The sequence below is a fragment of the Bos indicus genome, chromosome 23, assembly GCF_029378745.1.
Source record: "Bos indicus isolate NIAB-ARS_2022 breed Sahiwal x Tharparkar chromosome 23, NIAB-ARS_B.indTharparkar_mat_pri_1.0, whole genome shotgun sequence".
Lineage (NCBI taxonomy): Eukaryota > Metazoa > Chordata > Mammalia > Artiodactyla > Bovidae > Bos > Bos indicus.
In genome coordinates, this window is record NC_091782.1 from 24,002,693 (window position 1) to 24,025,399 (window position 22,707).

At 38.1% G+C, this 22,707-nt stretch overlaps 1 long non-coding RNA gene across 2 annotated transcripts; it reads left to right on the forward strand.

Annotated features, from left to right (window-relative positions):
- Positions 1-444: 444 nt before the first annotated feature.
- Positions 445-21,838, forward strand: LOC139178965 (uncharacterized). Of its 2 annotated transcripts, XR_011563405.1 has the most exons (5): positions 445-7,963; positions 9,477-9,555; positions 10,915-11,011; positions 11,105-11,256; positions 18,525-21,838. It is a non-coding gene; the product is annotated as an uncharacterized lncRNA (long non-coding RNA). The 2 variants fall into 2 exon arrangements; XR_011563404.1 differs by lacking the exon at positions 445-7,963 and having other exon boundaries at positions 9,044-9,555.
- Positions 21,839-22,707: the final 869 nt, after the last annotated feature.

Sequence of the window (22,707 nt, forward strand, 5' to 3'; positions counted from 1 at the left end):
AATGAGCTAAAATATATAGAGAAAATTCACCTCCTTTGTTCAAAGAAATTTGGCTTTTATTAAAAGTGCACTCATTTCACACACCTATATCATCCACTTCTTGCAAACCCTGAGTCCTGTTGAAGGCATAGTCCATTTTGGAGGAAATTATCTATATCTGATCAGCACTAAGATGCCTCATAGGCTAGTGACTTTCCTCTTCTCCCCACTCTCTAGCTCCTCTACCAACTCACTTCAAAGTAGATCAGTCTTATGGACTCTGTGGGAGAGGGAGAGGGTGGGGAGATTTGGGAGAATAGCATTGAAACATGTATAATATCATGTATGAAACGAGTCGCCAGTCCAGGTTCGATGCACGGTACTGGATGCTTGGGGCTGGCGCACTGGGATGACCCAGAGGGAGGGGAGGGGAGGGAGGAGGGAGGAGGGTTCAGGATGGGGAACGCGGGTATACCTGTGGCAGATTCATTTCGATATTTGGCAAAACTAATACAATATTGTAAAGTTTAAAAATAAAATAAAATTTTAAAAAAAGTATGTTTTGATAAAGACTTTCTATTTATCTAGGTCCTATTTTTCTTTCAAGGCTTGTTTTGATTCCCACCTCACTAATGAAATTACTATTGCTCGGAGTTGTGATTATTTATATTACTACTTACTTGTCATTTACTATATGCTATCACGCACTAATTTCTTTTGAAACACATGCTCTCTAAATCTGTTTATCATCTATCTATCATCTCTCTATCCACCAATTATAGATAAGTTTCTTTGTACAAAAGCTTTTTTCTTAACTTCTTATTTTTTGTTCTATGTGAATATGTATTTGACGTGGAAACTTTACTGGAGAAAAGTAACCTTCCCTGACTGTACAGCGGTGTCATATATATCATAAACTAAGTCACTGAATTTGAATGGGTCTCTTACTGGACGGCTGAATTTCTTCCATTGTAAATACGTCTCTTTTGTGAAAGACTATTTTGATTCATTGGGTCAATTCAGTTCAGTTTAGTCACTCAGTCGTGTACTACTCTTTGCGACCCCATGAATTGCAGCACGCCAGGCCTCCCTGTCCATCACCAACTCCTGGAGTTCACTCAAACTCATGTCCATCGAGTCAGTGATACCATCCAGCCATCTCATCCTCTGTCGTCCCCTTCTCTTCCTGCCCCCAATCCCTCCCAGCATCAGAGTCCTTTCCAATAAGTCAACTCTTCGCATGAGGTGGCCAAAGTACTGGAGTTTCAGCTTTAGCATCATTCCTTCCAAAGAACACCCAGGACTGATCTCCTTCAGTATGGACTGGTTGGATCTCCTTGCAGTCCAAGGGACTCTCAAGAGTCTTCTCCAGCACCACAGTTCAAAAGCATCAATTCTTCAGCGCTCAGCTTTCTTCACAGTCCAACTCTCACATCCATACATGACCACTGGAAAAACCATAGCCTTGACTAGATGGACCTTTGTTGGCAAAGTAATGTCTCTGCTTTTGAATATGCTATCTAGGTTGGTCATAACTTTCCTTCCAAGGAATAAGCATCTTTTAATTTCATGGCTGCAATAACATATAAGCAGGCATAAACATGAAAGGTGAGATTGGAAAGAAAATACCACTTGTCTTGGATTTGGTTTAGAGGATCCTTCTACTATCGATAGTGAGATAACAGTCAGTCAGTTCTCCCATTTGTGAGAGTAAAGGAGAAACATTTTAATTTCTTCCCCAATGTAAATCTCTCCTTCATACCTTATAACTGACTATTTTGTGACTGAGCAATTTGGAGAAAAAAGGTTTCCCTAGTTGTTTCTCAAACTGAGACTCCACAGTTCTCTGCCATGAATTGAAACTTCAGAATAAACTTAGTGGAAAGTAATTGCAGACTGTGAGTTTTTTTTCAGCAGGGAGAAAAGGGTATGGTTTTGGCTTTACCTCATTATTCCAAAAACTGTGAAAATATTAGAGAAATTTTCCTGCTGCTGCTGCTAAGTCGCTTCAGTTGTCCGACTCTGTGCGACCCCATAGACGGCAGCCCATGAGGCTCCCGTCCCTGGGATTCTCCAGGCAAGAACACTGGAGTGGGTTGCCATTTCCTTCTCCTACATATCTTTAAAACATGATTAAAGGAAAAGAAGGAAATGGGAAAGAAAACTAACATTTGTTGAGTCTCTCAATCTGCTAGTCATTACACTAAATGTTTCATACATGTCAAGTTCTTCAACAACCTTGACTGGCAGGTAATATTATGTCCATTTTATATGTGAGAAAATAGAAGCACAAAGAAATTAAGAAGATTTCCACTTCCAGGAAAAGATGGTATAGACCTACTTTCTTCTAAATAACAACTAAATATCGTGGAAATAGTTCAACAAAAATCATAAAAAGTCTCAAAGAGATGAAAAGGAGAAGTGGGCTAGATGAAGGAATCAAGATTTAAGGACTGACACCACAGTGAGGCTTCTGTTCCTAGATTTTCTTCTTATCATCCGTGTATTTACCGAAAAGCCAGTAGCCCAGACTACACTGTCTAACCCCACAGGCATAGACATAACAACGAAGTCAACAAAGTGTAAGAAAATCTTGCTTTCATTCGCCCAAGCACTGGGAGAGGGGCACCAAGCAGAGACCTTGTGAGAAGCCTCCAGCTCCAGCCCATCCCCCAGCAGCATCTGCAAATGTGTCATGCTGGTACCTGCAGGGCACCTAATATCTCCTGATCTTCTGTCAGTGGCAGAAAGTTACTAAGACCCAGTCTTTCCTGAGCTTCCCATCCACTGGCACAAGGTAGCCCAAGTGGTACCGGAAGAAAACTGAGTGGCAGCTTCAGAGGCAACAGAAGAACAAAATCAATCGTATGGCATTTCAAGGGACCTGAAGGTTCAATTGTCATGGGAATTACAGTTTTAAAAAGTAGGCTAGTACCTACACATGACTCCAAAATAGCATGACTACCTCCTAAAACAAAATATTTAAATAGAATCAGGAGTTTCCTGATATGCAGAATACCCACAGTAGGATGAAAAATGACTAATCATACCCAGAACAGGAAATATACAACTTGAGAAAAGACAATCTATTGACAATTACCAAAATGAAGACATTGGACTTACCTGACAAGAACTTTAAAGCAAAAGAATTATTACTCAAAATTCAGAGACTGGCAGATTTAATTAAAAAAACTTACAATCCAACTATATGCTATCTAAAAGAAACTCATTTCAAATATAATGACATTTGTAGGTTGAATTTTAAAAGCTGGGGAAAAGATATATCATGCAAACATTAATTTAACATGAAAAGCAAGAAGGACTACTTTTTTTAAGAAAGTGAATTAAGTCAGTGTTTTTAAAAAGTGATTATATTAATATCATACAAAGTAGACTACAGAGCAAAGAAAACTACTGAGACAGAGCGTGATATTACATAACAATGAAAATATCAAGTCATGAAAGTGTATGAACCAAACAACAGTTTCAAAGTGCATGTAGCAAAATGCAACAAGCTGAAACAAGTAAGCAAATCTACCACTGTAGTCAAGGGTTTTAATATGCTACTCTTAGCAACTGATAGAACTAACAGAGAGTAAATAAACAGTGATATAGAAGGGAACAACAGTATCAACCAATAGAATCTGAGTATGAGAAAGACTTGTGCTGAGGAGATATTTCTATGTCTTGACGGTACTGATAGTCCTAGAAATTATACATGCAATATAATTAATGTCATTTGCTGCAACGTGGATGAATCTAGAAATTATGATACTAAGCGAAGTTAGAGAAGTATAAGTATCATATGATATCACTTCTATGTGGAATCTAAAAAAAATGACAGAAATGAACTTATTTACAAAACAGAAATATATATAATTGAATTACTTTGTTATACACAAAATTGTGAATCAACAATACTTCAATTAAAGAAAAGCTTTAAAAAATGCATGGGGTTACACCTCTACACACAAACACAACAGTGAATGACAAAAGTAATCTGAGCCTCAAACACTCTGCAAGAATAAAAGCTGAACTAAGATCTTTGTAAATCCATTTATCCAATAATCTGGTAATCTACACAGCAAGGTGGATGTTGTATGACCTAAATAACATTTCTGATTTGCAGTTACAAAGTTTTCCTTTCTCTACAATCTGTATTCGTTATTAAAAGTAAGGCTTAACAGAATTCCACAATTTCATAAATTGTCAAGCCATTTAGGATGCATAATTAATTGGATTGTACTGTGCCATATTTATGAAGGTTATTCATGCGCAGTATGAGATAATCATAAATTATTTTGTTAACAAAATCTCTTGAGAGACTTCTTAAAGAGCTTTCCCTTGAGTAACTTCCCGTGGTGTGACTGCTGTCTGATTTTTTCCCCCCATTGGTTAAATCAGGAAAGAGCTACTTATTACTTTATAATAATAAGTCTAATCTGAAAAATACTGAAGCAATCTGCAGAGGAGGTGCAAAGTAATATCGGGATTCAGAGTTTTCAAAAGCTTGAAACAATTTGATGAAGAAAATGAAGTGGTAATTGTAAATTTGGTATCTATATTTATATTTAAGTTTATCCATGAGTTCTAGCTCTACCTTGGTCTGTATTTCTTGGCACAAAAATTGTTAAAGCCCTGAGGTTTTTAAAATTTTCTGGAGCAACTTTTCAAAAGCATTAAGTCTAAGCAGAGTTCATGACCATAAATATGAGAAGGGAAAGGAAAGTTTTTGCCTAAAAAAATAGAAGACCAAAACACATCAAATGATATTTAATTGGGACTGGAAATATTCCAAGTTTGACATTCAAAAAAAAAAAAAAAAGCTTTGATTTACAATAGTTCATGTTGGCCTCATGTTGAGCCTGCCAAAAATCCAAGCTAGATCAGAGTCCTTTTTGAAATAAACACAGGCTTAATCTGATGTAGGTATTTCCAAACTCCCACTGCTTTGGTTATAACATCATCTGTTGCTGAATGATTTATAAATCACCCTCTGTAGACAAATTTCTACAAGATGGAGGGTGAGATATTTTAACCTGAGGATATAAGGACATGTCTAATTCATACATTAAAGCCACATTTAGAACAACTCTTCTTGGGAACAAAGATAATTCCTGTCCCTGGTTTTTCAAGACTGTGATTGTATCTGAAAATTTAATAGTACCTAAAATGTTCCTCCCTTGTTCTTCAGTGATCAGTCAATAAATGGTCATTGCTATTATTCCCCACTGCTGATAGAAGACTTATTACTTAGAGCTTGGCACATGGCAGACATTTAACTATGTGCTTTCAGAGAGCAGTTAAGATTTTGGGCTCTTGAGTCAGACTTGTGAACTTGAATCCCAACTTTTCCATTCATCTACTGTGGAATTTGGGTAAGTGACTTAACCTGTATATGCTTCAAATGCCTTTCTCTTAGGACTGTTATGAGGAAGAAATTAGTTAATATGTATAAATCCATTAGAGTGGTGCCTGGCATAAAAGCATTTATTAAGTGTTAATCATTATTGTTATTTTTATTATTATTTTGCAGAGTATGAACCTAAGGTCAAGTAACTTTCTCAAGATGATACGATATTTGAATACCAGCTTATTGGACACTGAATTTTGTGCTTAATCAGTTTTGCATGGCCTTTTAGCAATATCACTCCGTATTTCACATGAGGACAAATAATACTTATAAAAATTGCAACTTTTCACTGTGATATTCTCTGGTATTTATCCTTTAGTTAGTTTTAAACTTCAGCAGACATAAAACACAGTTGTGCTTAGGAACACTAATGGAAGATATAACCTACCCAATAATCTGTATATATTTTCAAGGAATTATGAAAATGGACACAAGTTTACGAACTTCAACTGTATTTACAGGAGCTGATACACCTCCTGATCTTGTGAAAATTCCTGTGTAATATTAGTGCATCCAGATTAAAAGTGGTTGAATGGGTATTTAACAAACACTGGCAACTCAAAATATATAAAAGTCTTTAGACGTATCCAATCTTCATGGCTTTCATCTTCACAAAGAAAAACCAGCTGATTTCATTTTTAGAAAGATCACTTTTAGAACAACAATAATACAGGTCTGAAACAGACTGCCAGGGCTTGAAATTTATTCTACCTATATGATGTTGGATAAATATTGAAGCCTTTCACTGTACCTACAGCTAGATTTCTGTAAAGCACAGAACTGGGAATATTTTTAAGTACTCAATAAATACCAGTTGTTACTATCAGTGGTGGTGATGATATTATTATTGATAGCACACTTATTAGTTTTAACTGTTCACTCCTCTTCCTAAGCCCAATGTGAACAGATCCACTAAAAAACAGAAATCTGCATGGTTATTCCAAAGGAAAATTGGAAAATTATTCATATTAGTACGTGGGTAAAGTTACAAGAGAGATTCTCCACTGAAAACCAATCAGCTGACTGAAACAACAGGAAATGACTTTATCATAATGAAAAGCGATTTTCTCCACTTGACAGTTTAGCTCAGAGAACTTAGGCAACTGGGACTATTGCAGTTTCAGGTTCAGCCTGTAGAAACTGCTGAGAACTGCTGTAGAGAGAAAGAGGATCATCAGCATTTCTGGAACCCTCCAGGGAGTTTTTGAATACCTGTGCAGTTAAAGCCTTGTAGAAACAGGCAAGGTAAATGTCCCAAGACAAAGTATACAAAGTCCTTAAGAAAGGAATGTGGAACAGTTAAGTGATTAGCTATCTTGTTGGTGCCTATTGCTCTGTGTAATAATGAACTCAATCCTACTTATTATTTTAAGCAATTATATGGCACTTTATTTTTGCAAAGTGCTTTACAATAATTTTTTATTAGCTATTCATCACAATAATCCTGTGAAGGAGGTCAGAATATCTCCAAGGAAGAAAAGATGAAGCTGTTTTTATAAACATCTTAACGGTAAAATGTGCTAATTTTCCTAATGATAAATAAAAAAGTTTTATGTTGTGATTTGTTTGGTGCTCTAACACGCGAACTGGTTTAACAATGTGCAGTTTGGAATCACCCTGCCCCTGCACTGCCTGATACAATAGCTGAGGAAGTCCGGATCCTTGAGGGCAATATAAATAATCATAAAAATTAAACATGCGAGCAACAGATACTGACAGAAATTCAAAAAAAATGGTTAATGGAATCTTGCAAATTTATAAACAGAAGCATTAAAAACAAAGAATATTTGTATTGCTTTATAATTTTTCAAACACTTTTAGTCAGTGTATTAAATAATTTTTTATTTATCACAATTACTCTTAAGTAAGATTTTTTTAAAAAGATCTCTTATAGATACAGAAAATGGAGTTAAAAGAGGGAAATAACCAGCTCTAGGTAACACAAGTAGTAGCTAGTAAAGTTGGTAATTAACAGTCTTCTTAATCTAGAACACGTCAGCCCTATTTAACATTTTGGTTCATTTATTGTGATACAGTCAATTTACCTACTAATGGTGACAAGTTGCAGAGAAGAGTTGAATTTCCTCTTCTGCAAATTTGCCAATGTAAGCCAGCTTACAGTGCATAAATCATCTTCTCCAGAAGTGTGTGTCACTCCAGTCTGTAGCAATTTGCTTTATGCTGTCCTTGGATATAGCTCCAAGGAGAATGAGAAGTGACGGCCTTTGGAGTCCTGACGTTGCCACTGGCAGTCCAGGTGGCTGTTTTTGTGCCACCCTCCACCATATATTTACCTAGACAGCAATGGGAATCATACAGAAATCCCTGGCTAAGAAGAGAATTGTCTTTTGGTGCCCCCTACCACAGTTCTAAGGATGCTGAAATTACAGTCAATTTAAGGGCAAGTGTCTGTTACCCTCTGAATAATCAGAGTCCACTCCTCTCCAGAGCATCAGAGAAAGTAGGGGTACAACCAAGTAGGAAAGCTAATGAAGAGAAACTTTTTGTTCTAGTAGTTTAGAGCAAACATGGAGGCTTCCTTCGGAGAACATGGATTCCTGGTTGCACCAGGTAAGAATTCTTGGCTTTCTTTAATTGTCTCGTTTCACTTGTGAAGTGCTGCACACCCATACGATACACACATGGGAGACTTTCTAGACAGTGCTGTGGACAGATGGACTCCAGACAGCGGGGAGCAGGTGTGATGCCAACAGAGGCAAGAAGTGGGGAATCCTGTCAGCACCCATAGGGACTTTGCCTAGCAGCAGGGAGAAATGCTGTGCCCAACAGCCCAGTGCTGAAAAGGCCCAAAGGGAGGGATGCAATGGAAGAAGCTAAAGATCTGGGGCCCAGATGCGCTCAGGGTGAAATGCTGGGCCCTAGCTTTTCCTCTTGGCATGGTGTGCGTGGCTAGTTGCTCACGTACATTCCACTCTTCTGCTGCCTTTCAATCCAAGTATACTCACTGTTTCCCCAGCAAGTACAGGGAATGATGAAAACATACACTGGAAAGAGTACCAGATTCTAAGGAAATCTGAAAACTTAAAAATTAAAATGATGTAACTCTAATGGATACAGAAATCTCTAACACAAAGTTTCTAACATAATCTTCTTTGATGTCTAGACACATGACCCAAACTTTCCCACGACAGGTAGGAGGCAGGTGCTTGACCCTGCCTCCCCAGCTGCCTGACCGTGGATTTCAGAAAGCAGTCGTGCTAGGAAATGTTGCCAGAGGTACTGCCCTTGCAAGATTTTCCAGACTGATTTTTAAATAAAACGTATCAAAAGGAGAAATCCAATAGTAGATATACTGGGATACAGAAGTATTTATCATTTTATAAGTTTAATTCTATGAGCAACCTAGAAAACTGACACCTTAGAAAGTGGAGCCAGATAATAAATGGAGAAATAAAGGTTTAGTTTGCTTGTTTTCCTTTAAGAGAGGTAAAGCGAGCTACACATAACAAAAATTAAATTAAAGAACTTTAGTTATCAACTTTCTACATTTGTTTTTTGAATGGTTATTAAAAGTACTTTATAGTTGTTTTAGAAAAAAAAAAGTTTTTCTATATGACAGTGTGCTAATACTAATGATAATTAAAGAGAAATAATCATATAAAATAATCACCATGACTATGTAAAGCAGCTTTGCCCAAGGGCAGATTCACGTTCCAAGAGGCCCTCTTTTCCCCAAAGACTGTCAGATTTTTCAATTTCTCTATTAACAGCTTTTTCCATCTTTGTGGTAGAGATTTGGATCAGCCTGGGAAGCAATGGGTGTGGGGGATGGTTCCCTTGCTTCTTTATTTTCTTGGTGGTGGGGAGATGGAGCACCTTTGCTTCTGCATTCTCTTTGTGGGGATTGGCGATTAGACCCCTTTGCTCCCTGGGGCCTTGGGGCAGCTGTCAGGAGCACAGCCCACTGCAGGCCTTAGAGCTGCATTTTGATTTTGCAGATGAAGGAAATGGCCTCAGAGCCTCACAGGAGTGGGGGAGAGTGGGGCAGGGTTGGATAACATGCAGATTTTGTCCTACAGACTTTATAATTTGGCAAATCTAATCTCAACTCTGTGTACTTCAGATCTGACATCTGAAATGAGGAAACTTCAACTGAACGGGAAAAATTTGTCAGCCAGAACCTAGAATATGCAGTCAATTATGTGAGTTTAGTCAAATGAGTCACTTAATATTTTATAGATAATGCACTCGGATATATAAACTCTATAGATATTCATATGCTAATAACAATAGATAAATAGATATAGATATAACATTTTTCTCTCTCTATATGTGTACATACACGCACATAGTTTTTACACCATGTCTCTTTTATGATTTATCCTATAAATACTTAAATATATATACAAATTTTACTTAGGCATATAAATACATGCCTATATTTGCTAAAAATAAATTATTTTATCTAATATAATAATCAGAATAATTTTTGGCATTCTCAAATCATGCAAAACTTTGCCACACAATTTAGGACTCAATATTAACATTGAGTATTGTCAGTTAGCCTTTTAGCCCCTTGAAAATCTTCATTCTATAATAATTTCTTTGTAATTCAAGTCAAATTATATCCATAAATGTACACTTAACATGTTTATTAAATTGGCTTTCTATATAAAAGTGCCTATGTGTATATAGGCAAAGATTGAATTAACGATGATTCAATGAACCACGATGCCTTGTTGCCAGTCTTACAGATGAACCATTCCCCTAAAACATGTCTCTCAGATCAGATCAGTCGCTCAGTCGTGTTCGACTCTTTGTGACCCCATGAATCGCAGCACGCCAGACATCCCTGTCCATCACCAACTCCCAGAGTTCACTCAGACTCACGTCCATTGAGTCAGTGATGCCATCCAGCCATCTCATCCTCTGTCGTCCCCTTCTCCTCCTGCCCCCAACCCCTCCCAGCATCAGAGTCTTTTCCAATGAGTCAACTCTTCGCATGAGGCGGCCAAAGTACTGGAGTTTCAGCTTTAGCATCATTCCTTCCAAAGAACCCAGAGAAAAATCTTCCAAGGTCACAGCAGAACAGATCCAGCCTATTTCTTCTGTTTCTTACTTTTCTTAACTTCTTTTAGCCATGTTTTACACTGAGAGAAGTTGATAAAATAACTATATTGTGTTTTGACAAACAGGTTTATAAAACACACATTTAGCTAAGGAGTCTTAGAATATCATAGGAGCTGAAGTTTGTCTCTAGGGAGTATATGTTTCAAACAGGGCTAGCCAAAGCACTTAATTTTAGAATTTTAGCTTCTTTATATTAAGAAAAAAAAAAGAAAAAGTTGTGCCAAAGGACTTAATTTCATCAAATTACTCTTCTGGGGTACTTTCATAATGAGTGTGTTTGGTCGAAGAAATAAACATTTAATTGATTCAGAATGCAGAAACCAAAACCATGTGCTTAAACACACTTATTAAACTATTTCATTGATTTTAATTTGGGGAATTAAGCATCAAGAAAAAATTTATAACATGTTCTAATTTGCATTCTTGCTCAGATATCTAAACCAGTACCTGAGGATTCCTTTCTCTGCCCCCAAGTTTTTAAAACATGGAGAACAAGAAAGAAAGAACCCGAGGAACAACTCAGAGGAGGTGGTTGCTGCAGTTGGCTCTCTTCTCACACTTTTCATTTTTAAATATTATCAGAGTAAGAGGCACTAAAGCATCTCCTTATTTTTCTTACAGCCCTTGTCATCACATTAAACTATTACCCAAAGTCTCAGAAATTGTATTGAATAACCCAGTTTTGTGAAGCCAAATAAACCAAAGTGTTAGAATATAGACCAGAAGTATGTTTACTGATGGAGAGGTACCAACCCAGAAGATGTGAAACATAGGTATGTATCAGATCCATCTTGCTGGCTGGGTAAGGGGCATGGGATTTTTAAAGGCAAAAGGAATAAATGGGAGGAGGTCTTTGTGATTTCAGCTTCTCAATAAGATCTCAATTGTGGACTTCCTGGTACTGTCTTCTTTTGTAGTCCTCTCTCACATCTGGTGTTCCCTTATCTAAAAAGGGAACCACGTGTTGGTGTTTTGAGTTCGCTTTCTTTAGTATATTTTGGTGTCAGCTTTCCCTGATTGAGGTCTTTCATGGTTGCTCCAATGGTAAAGAATCTGCCTGCAATGCAGGGGACCTGAGTTTGATCCCTGGGTTGGGAAGATCCTGTGGAGGAGGGCATGGCAACCCAGTGCAGGATTCTGGCCTGGAGAATAGGAGAGAGGACACTGGCAGGCTATAGTCTATGGGGTTGCAAAGAGTCAGATAAGACTGAGCGACCAAGCACACACTTCCCTGGTTGATCTATGCAATTTCAATTGTTGTCTAATTTTTCTAAAGATGTTGATGGGGGACATGGACCAAACAGAGAGATGTTGAGCTAAATGTTAAAGATGCCCATATTTCATAAAATGAATAAATGAGAACACACCCCTGTTCAAACATATTTGAGTTAAACATGAGGTTTCTGATGATGTTAGGCTTAAAAATCAACATTCAAACAATGAAGATCATGGCATCTGGTCTTATCACTTGATGGCAAATAGATGGGGAAACAATGGAAACAGTGACAGACTTTATTTTCTTGGACTCCAAAATCACTGCAGATGGTGACTGCAGCAATGAAATTAAAAGGCGCTTGCTCCTTGGAAGAAAAGCTATGACAAACCTAACAGTGTATTAGAAAGTAGAGATATTATTTTGCTGACAAAGTCTGTAGAGTCAAAGCTATGATTTCTTCAAGTAGTCATGTATGGATGTGAAATTGGACCATAATGAAAGCTGAGTGCCGAAGAATTGATGCTTTTGAACTGTGCTGTTGGAGAAGACTCTTAAGAGTCCCTTGGCCAGCAAGGACATCAAACCAGTCAATCCTAAAGGAAATCAGTCCTGAATATTCATTGGAAGGACTGATGCTGAAGCTGAAACTCCAATACTTTGGCCACTTGATGCAAAGAACTGACACATTTGAAAAGACTCTGATGCTGGGAAAGATTGAAGGCAGGAGAAGGGGACGACAGAGGATGAGATGGTTGGATGGCATCACCAACTCAATGGACATGAATTTGAGCAAGCTCTGGGAGTTGGTGATGGACAGGGAAGCCTGGCATGTCACAGTCCATGAGGTCATAAAGACTTGGACATGACTGAGTGACTGAACTGACCTATGGCTTATTTCAAATGTCCACTCAGAAACAAGGTAGGAGATGAATATATCCTTTTTGTAATTTGCCTACCCCCAAACTCAGTAATATCTCTTACAATTCCGTAATTTAGTGATACCATTGTCCTTATATAATTTTGCCCAGGTTTGTACATAACTCTTCCATGGGTAAATGGACTCATTTGCCAAGGTTCATGTAATGCTTTAAATGGAATAATAAATATGGCAACAATTAGTACAGTTATTACCACATAGTAATGCTCAATATATGCTACTGTTTTGCTTTATTTCCTTCTCTCTTCCCTTCATCCTTCCCATTTGCTTCATTAAGGTGAATGAACAGGGGAGCATCTAGGTCAGAGATCTTTGAAAGTGAAAGTGAAAGTCACTCAGTCGTGTCCGACTCTTTGCGACCCCATGGACTATACAGTGAAATTCTCTAGCCCAGAATATTGGAGTGTGTAGCCTTTCCCTTCTCCAGGAGATCTTCCCAATCCAGGGATTGAACTCAGGTCTCCCGCATTGCAGGCAGATTCTTTACCAGCTGAGCTACAAGGAAAACCCAAGAACATTGGAGTGGGTAGTCTATCCCTTTTCCAGCAGATCTTTCCAACCCAGGAATCAAACCTGGGTTGAAATGCAGGGTCTCCTGCATTGCAGGCAGATTCTTTACCAACTAAACTATAACGGAAGCTCAGAAGGAAAGTGAAAGTCTCTCAGTCCTTTCTGACTCTTTGCAACCCTATGGATTATACAGTCCATGGAATTCTCCAGGCCAGAATACTGGAATGGGTAGCCTTTCCCTTCTCCAGGGAATCTTCCCTACCCAGGGATCGAACCCAGGTCTCCTGCAGTGCAGGCATATTCTTTACCAGCTGAGCTACAAGGGAAGCCCATAGAGATCTTTGAGAGATCTTTGAGGACACCCCACTTCTCACATGGCACACCCTTATCATTTGTACTCTAACTACCAGGCAGTCCTGAATTCCTAGACAGTTGGGCACTTATTCCCAGCTTACTCCAGTTCTGACTATAGTCATGAACAGGTGAACTTACAGGGCAGAGCTTGCTCACTGGAAACTGATTGAAGTGGCGTTCAAGCCATGACTAATTTATTTAGTATTCAAAAATCAGCAAAGATTCTTCTGTCACATCATTCTCCCAAATAAAAGGGAATACAAATATAGTAGAAACCTGTTTGATGCCTCAGGCATGTTTAGTGTGGTTGTTCAGGTCAGTTCATTTCAATACTTAATTTGTGGCACTTCACTTAATGGAATCATTTAACACCCAAAAAGTAATTATAAAAATGAACAAATTTTGGTTTCCTGTGGTTGGTATTTGACATTGTAGAACACTGAAATCCTTACTGCTAGCTTAAGCTGCCTTTGTCATTCTGTAAACAATTAAATGACATTAATTTGAATATGGGTTATGGATGAGCTCTTATATATCTCAATCTTACATTATTTTTTTTGTCACTGAACTTAGTAACGGGAAAAGGAATGACCCCTACAGTACCATCATTCACAATTAAATAAGGTACCAGAACATTACCTTGCAGATTGCCAGAGCACAACGTAGTTGCCATACCCTGCCATACCAGGGGGGATCTTCCTGAACCAGGGATGGAGGCTGTCTCCTGCATTGCAGGTGGATTCTTTACCTACTGAGCTACAGGGAAGCTACTTGGGACTTAGGAGAAACATAGTCAGTGTTGCTTTGGTGACTAAGTTAGGTGAACATATAATGGGTACAGAAAATGAGAGCTCTTAACCACTTATTTTTTGTCTACCACTGAGCTTCTTTTCTTCCTTTTTTTCTGTCATATGTACTATTTTTTTGTTTTTCTACCTAAAGACCAGCTTCCTCATTTTTGGAGTACATTTGATGTAAGATGAAAGTTCTTGAGCCTGAAGTGTGAATTATTTCAGCTCAAGCAAAGAGCTTATAATAATCCATCATCTGAGTCTGAAATCCACATTCCCAGGAAGAAGAATACAAGCAACCCAGTTTGAGTGATGTGCATAGTTCTGGTCCAATCAATTGTGACCAGGGCTGGAGCAGACCCATTTAGTACAAATGTGGCTGCCCAGAACCAGCTTTTGGCAGAGAACATCAATTATCCGATAATAAGAGTTCCCTAGGAGTCAGCTTCTCTCTGACAATTTCTCTTGGAACACAACATATAACTCAAAAATTATCTAATACTCTAGGGTGATAGACTGATTAAGTGGCAATGCAAGGACTCAAATCTGTCTCCATTCCAAAAAGCCTACAGTTAACCATTATATATACTACTCCCCCAACAACAATTTGATAAAATGTTTTCCTATCATGTGTGTTTTTAAGAATAAATTTTCTGAAATATCCACTGTCTAAAACTATAAATACCAATATAGTCCCACTAAAATAGGCTACAAGTTAGGAAAGATTGGTAATTCATTCTTTGGGTTTACCCTGGGAACAATTTAAGATTTTCTATTGCAGAATCTTAAGAAATGAATGCTTAAATGAATATCTCTAGAGTCTTCATACTATAGGAATAGCTTACTATTTATTAGATAATAAAAATATATAAAAGTAAGAATAAACTTTTCCCTTCCACTCATGACACATCATTTCTTTTAAGTGCACCATTTCAATAACTCTGAAAGTCACAAACTTTTCTTAATATCCCAGCCCTATAATGCTGGTCCACCTGGATTCCTAGTAATAAATTCCCAATGGTATCTCAATCACCAATGTATCATACTCCACGCACAATCCATTCTCTAAATCACAACCAGAAAAAATTCCTAAATTCATCATGTCTTTGCTCCCAGACCTAATGAACACAGTGCTCATAGACTAAAAAATTAATACACCTTGTATAGAACTCTGTAGACTGGCACCCATATACCTTTCTAGTCTCTGTTCTTGCTGTTTCTGTCTCCTACTCGAATGCATCTTTCAGATATATCATCTCACATCTAAAACTTCACACTTATCCCTGAGCCTGAGTCACACTCCCCAGCCTCTGCTTCTACATCACTTGTATTTCCAAATTGTACTTTGCATTAGAGTGAAACTGTTGAGCAGTACAGCATCAGGCTTTGGAGTGAATCAAGTCTTACTGGTCACTAATTTCATGTCTTGGAGGATGTTTTCATCATCCGTACATCTTCATTAATATAAATAATAATAGTCTTATTCTAAGAGTTGTTTTATGGATTCATTGTGTTTGGTTTGGAGCCAAACTCATAGTGAGAAACCAGTAACTGTTAGCTAAGAGCTGATTAAGGCAACACAAATTTTCAGGCATTTTTTACTTATCCATTAAGTGTCACTTATTTGGCAAAGCCTTTCCTACACATTCCCTTGCTTTCAAGTGATTTTTTAAAAAATAAGTCACATTTTAAAAACCTTGGGTTCACCCTCTCCCAGTAAGATTTCACATAAAAATCTATTTCCACTTTTCTTTGAAAAATGGAACAATCGGGCAACATTTCCATAGGTCACCATTTGACCAGGCTGAGCTGCCTGTCTAGGATGGGGTACTTGCCTCTTAGGTTGCCACAGACCACACAACTCCCTTTTATACCTGCCCTTCTTTACTTGTTTAAGGTCTGCTATCCAGCCCATTAGGAACTTGGGTTCACCCTAGACTAGGAGTCAGTAAACTTTTTTTTTTTTAAGGGCCAGATGGTTAACATTTTAGGCTTTAAGGACCAGATGGTTTTTGTTGCAACCACACTCCAGTTTGTAGTTGAAGGGCAAATGCACCTAATGCATATATGAATGAGTATATCTATGCTCAGTAAAATTTTATTTTAAAACAAGCAATGGCCATATTTGGCCAGGCTATAGTTTGCTGACTTCTATCCTAGACTCTCATTTGTCCTCAAAAACTTTGTGGCCATTTGTGGCTTTGTTACCTATTCTATAAACTCTTTTAATGCCCTATAATTTGCCTCTAATGCCAACTATTATACTATATTTTAATGGTTAATTTAATTGTATGTCTCTCCAAACAGCATGTTAGTCTGGTTCACTGGCTAAGAAGTGCATGGGACAGTCTTCCTTTAAAAAAAAAAAGTACTTTTCATGTGAATTAAGGTCAAGTGGCATTCACCTCAAACTTCATCTACAGCCTGAATGTAACCTATTTAGCTTTGAATTGTTCCATTTTGTGGAGCCTTGGACTTAGACAGTTGAGATTTCATTAAAACAAAAAAAAACAAAACAGTAACAGAAGGTTTCATAGACTCTGTTCCACTATTTTAAAAACTATTTAAATACAAGAAGTGCAGGTCATTTGCATTGTGTATCGACCCTATCATCTTCACTTGGGATAGTAACATTTTATTGAAAGTAAGAAAAGAAAAATTAAACTTAGTTTATTTGCTTGTTTCTTTCTCTGTGAAAACTTTCTTTGCAGAGCATTTTCTATTGACATGACTCCTAGATTTTGGTAACTATCTTAACTATCGAATTTATTTCATATATATATTTTTAAAGATAACTTTTGATAGAAAGATTATATATATAATCTTGTAAATCCTGGAGACGAGGGACAGTATGTCTTATTTTTCTCTGATTTTCCCACAAACTTAGAACTGTAAGTGATTCACCATAATAGATAAAAAATAAGGAATGACTGGGTTTTCATTTTCTACAGTCTTCTTATATTTTCATTCTTATAAAATATACCATTATTCTAACATTGTATCAGTTGAAACTAGTGTAGTCACTCTGCCTTTCCATTGGGTTGGCAAGAGTAATGGAGTATGAGGACATGGAAGAACCCATTTCTACGGTCCTTATCTCACTTATGTCCTCTTCAGGCCCAGTGAATCCTGTCTCTAAGCACACAATGGCATTTTAAGTCAGGGTTTCCCACAGGAAGCATTATGCCTTCAAGAGAGGAAAGAAAAAAATCACCGTGGCATGCCAAGGATGTCACTTACACTCCATTGGCCACATCGTCAAGGTTCATTTCCATTAAGCCTTGTGTCAGTTCAGAAACTTTACACATGAGGCTGTGTGTAGCAGTCTACCACTGCTGACTGCCCTGGGGCTAGCCCAGAGTCCCAATCTTGTCACTGGTTTTCCAGAATGCCTCTGTGAGAATTAGTTGCATATGCTGGCCAGCCTCACCATTTGAGACAGGAATGTGGTTTGGCTGTATTTTTATAAATCACTCTCTTATGAAACACTTACCATCTTTGACATATTTAGATAGGGAAGAGATAAGAACAAGAGGAGAGTGAAAATAGTCACAGATAATGATAGGTAGGTGGAGAGATGGATGGATATAGATGGAATGGATGGATGACTTTTGACATTAATAATAGAAAACAAATGTGAGAAAGGTATTGCTTTCAATACCTGTCTAGTGCTTCCAAAATGTGTCATGAAATGTGCATAAAAGAGATATTCAGACTCCATTTTTCAGTAGTGACCATATTCAACTACCTGCATCAACTTAAAAAATAGCAAAAACAAAAAAAACCCTTTAACCCAGATTAACTAGATGAAGAAGGATAAATGAAGGTGTGAAGGTAGGATGAGGGAATTGGGCTATGTCCTTTTAATTTTAGTTGTTGTAAACACAAAAGTATAAGAAAGTTGGCTCTCATTTGTAATGCTGTTTTTATTTAAAAAGCTAAATGATCTCTTCTGAACAACTTCAATCTATGGCCAAGTGAAATCTTCCAAGTCATTGAATAATATTGTGTAAAACAAGGTATTTTCATTTTATCTATTTTATCTTCCACTCTTACTTTCTCATTTACACTTTTCCAACCACTTTGTTCTTTTTTTTTTTTTTTTATCTCCCTGATGTGCCATTTTTATTTTCACATGGTAAGTAACAACTTTCAAGGTTCATTAAGTTTTTAAAGTATCACTCAGCTTCCCAATTGCAAAAGTTTAAGAGTTTTTTTCTGCCTTTTGGATAGCCTAACAACCTAAATACAGTGGCCAGATCAAAGATGGTTAAAGAAGATGGTAAACAACTAATCACCCACTGCAGCAACCACAGCCTTAGATCATCATTGATTTTTCCTCCAAGCCACATAATGAAACTGAAGTTCATCCAAGACTGCATAGATATTTCTCTGCAAGTACCCAGGTGGAATTAGTGGGTTATTAGTTCAGCTGAATTCTTTTTTCCTTCAATTTTTTTTTTCATTTTTAGAGTCTTTATTGAATGTTTTACAATATTGCTTCTGTTTTTTTATGTATTTATTTTTAATTGAAGGATAATTGCTTCACAATATTGTGTTGGCTTCTGCCAAACATCAACATAAAAAGATCAGTTTTAAAATGATGCAACAAAGATCCTGCTCATCACGACTAAGAACTGACAGAGACAAAGAGATAAATAAAATAAAATGGTTTGCCATGTACATGATGTTAACTGGGGGGTATTAAAAAATTCCCCTCACAGAGAAGGGAAAACACATGCTAAATATCAGGACTGGATATTGAGCTGGAGTCAATGACAAAGTTCTTACTGATCTCTTAAACAGAGTGAAAAATACAAACAGTAAGTTTTTCACGAAGTCATAAACTTTTCATAAAGTAAATACATCTCAAGGTTTCCTTCAGTTTGAGATTGTACTTCCTATTTTTTATGTTAATTAAAATGTTTTTAATTCATAAAATGTTAGTAATTAAGCCAGTAGGTTGTTTAACTGTTTGATGTACAGGAAATTTTGTAATGTTCTTAATTATACAAAAAGTACTTTTTTCAGAAATTATATATCACATATGATTGTAACATTTTCATAAATACCAGATTTTGACATTTTAATAAACATGAACTTTTAATTTTTAAAAAGTTCCTCTCACAAAAACCATCTCATCTACACTAGTTTGCACAGTGACTAACTTTACGCTATTCGTGATTAATTCATTATCTGGAAGACAGTCACCGTTAGTTCAGTTCAGTTCAGTTGCTCACTCGTGTCCGACTCTTTGAGACCACAAGGACGGCAGCACACCAGGTTTCCCTGTCCATCACCACTCCCTGACCTTACTCAAATTCATGTCCATCAAGTCAGTAATGCCATCCAACCATCTCATCCTCTGCCGTTCCCTTCTCTCCTGCCTTTAATCTTTCCCAGCATCAGGGCCTTTTCCAATGAGTCAGTTCTTCACGTCCGGTGGCCAAAGTATTGCAGTTTCAGCTTCAGCATCAGTCCTTCCAGTGAATATTAAGGACTGATTTCCTTTAGGATGGACTGGTTGGATCTCCTGGCTTTCCAAGGGACGCTCAAGAATATTCTCCAATACCACAGTTCAAAAGCATCCATTCTTTAGGGCTCAATTTTCTTTATATTCCAACTCTCACATCCATACATGAATGACTACTGGAAAAACCAAAGCTTTGACTGGATGGACCTTTGTTGGCAAAGTAATGTCTTTGCTTTTTAATATGCTGTCTAGGTTGGTTGTGACTTTTCTTCCAGGGAACAAGTGTCTTTTAATTTCATGGCTGCAGTCACCATCTGCAGTGGTTTTGGAGCCCAGAAAAATAAAGTCAGTCACCGTTTCCACTGTTTCCCCATCTATTTGCCATGAAGTGGTTGGACTGGATGCCATGATCTTAGTTTACTGAATGTTGAGCTTTAAGCCAACTTTTTCACTCTCCTCTTTCACTTTCATCAAGAGGCTCTCTAGTTCTTCTTTGCTTTCTGCCATAAGGGTGGTGTCATCTGCATATCTGAGGTTATTGATATTTCTCCCGGCAATCTTGATTCTAGCTTGTGCGTCCTCCAGCCCAGCATTTCTCATGATGTCCTCTGCATATAAGTTAAATAAGCAGGGTGACAATATACAGCTTTGACGTACTCCTTCCCCAATTTGCAACCACTCTTTTGTTCCATGTCCAGTTCTAATTGTTGCATCCTGACCTACATACAGATTTCTCAAGAGGCAGGTCAGGTGGTCTGGTATTCCCATCTTTTGAACAATTTTCCACAGTTTGTTGTGATCCAAACAGTTAAAGGCTTTGACATAGTCAATAAAGCAGAAGTAGATGTTTTTCTGGAATTCTCTCACTTTTTCAATGATCCAACAGATGTTGGCAATTTGATCTCTGTTCCTCTGCCTTTTCTAAATCCAACTTGAACATCTGAAAGTTCACTGTTCACGTACTGTTGAAGCCTGCCTTGGAGCATTTTGAGCATTACTTTGCTAACATGTGAGATGAGTGCAATTGTGCAGTATTTTCAACGTTGTTTACTGCCGGAGCCAGCATGAGGAACTCCGCCCATGGCAAAGGTCATGAGGAAGGAGGCTCGGCATACGCAAAGGCAGGATCAAGCCTCAGGAGTCCCCCTGGAAATTCTCAAGCATCTACCCCTAAAATCAGAGTCTGCCTACTTTACTGTTTTGTGCTTTCACCTACACCTCTGACTTTATGGGGGGCTGTCCCTCATCACCTCTTTCAGAGAAGGAGTTAACTTAGAGCTCCAGTTTATAATAATTCCTGGGTGTGACAGGAGTGTTTCAACTTACAAACTCCTCTGAAGGTTCTCTAGCCTGCCTGACAGGCTTATCCGGCCACATGTGATTGTTCACAGCCTCCCAACCGTGAGAGGCACGAGATGCTCTAAACTTTGTAAAAACAGATTCTTTTGAGAAGTTAGAAAATTATTAGTATAGTATTAGTGGGCTAGTTAGGAATTATACTGGTGGAGGGTTTCATTCTTGAGCCAATGTTTGCTGCTAAGTCTCCACATCCCTGCCCTTATACACATTAATGAATATATAAAAGAAATAAGTATTAACCTTTGGTATTAGTCACGTTAGACCTTAGGCTAAGCAAATTCTTTCCTTAATTAAAACCCACTGCACCCTCACCCTATAGGAATGTAACTTTATCTGGTGCCTTCAGAAGGTGGCATCTGTTTTAAGAATAATCACCCCTGGAGAAATAAGTGTTCTGGTTGACTGACCGCTGTCACAAGGAGAGGGTCATAAATTGTTAGTAGGCCCCCTGGCCAGAAGATGATGTAACACCCCTAAGACCTTTGTATACATTTGTATGAAGCACCTGATTTTGATAAAAGTCAGGACTGCTGACCCCATGTGACTTTTGTATTACATCTCTGTGTATAAAAGTGGACCCTGGAAAATAAAGAATGGGATCAGTTCCTCAAAAGACTGGTCTCCTCATGTCATTCTTTCTTTCACCTTCTGGCTGAATTCCCATCTGGAGGGCAGAGGCCTGCCAAGCCTACTAATTTTGCCTGGGCTTCTAAGATCTGACCGGGGAAGCCTTGGTGTCTCCTCTCCCTTGGGAGAATGGGAAGATGCCTGTGGCCTATGTGGGTGGTGCAAACTTCTTGTCTTGAAGTTTTATTGGTTTTCTGCATAAACCAAGTTATTCAGCCTCTTTTCTCCACTGAATTTCCCTGCTGAGCTATCCTCACTTAACCACTTTATAAGCCTCTGCTGCTGCTGCTGTCACTTCAGTCATGTCTGACTCTGTGCAACCCCACGGACAGCAGCCCACCAGGCTTCCCCGTCCCTGGGATTCTCCAGGCAAAAACACTGGAGTGGGTTGGCATTTCCTTCGCCAATGCATGAAAGTGGAAAGTGAAAGTGAAGTCGCTCAGTCGTGTCATTGCCTTCTCCCCTATAAGCCTCTAGTTAATATTTAATCTAGCAGTTGTTTCCTGATTGAAGCCAACGCTGTCTCTCCTTCAAGTTTCCCTGGATCCACCGGGGCTGACCCCAGCAGTTTACAAGGCCTTTCTTTAGTTTTAGAACGAAAATTGACCTTTTCAAGTCCTGTGGTCAATGCTGAGTTTTTGAAATTTTCTGGCGTATCAAGCGCAGTACTTTCCTAGCATCATCTTTTAGGATTTGAAATAGCTTAACTTAAATTCCATCACCTCCACCAGCTTTGTTTGTAGTGATGCTTTCTAAGGCCCACTTGACTTCGCATTCCAGGATGTCTGGCTCTATGTGAGTGATCACACCATCGTGATTATCTGGGCAAAATGATAGGATACTGAAAGAGGAACTCCCGAGGTCGGCAGGTGCCCAGTATGATACTGGAGATCAGTGGACAAATAACTCCAGAAGAATGATGGGATAGAGCCAAAGCAAAAACAATACCCTGTTGTG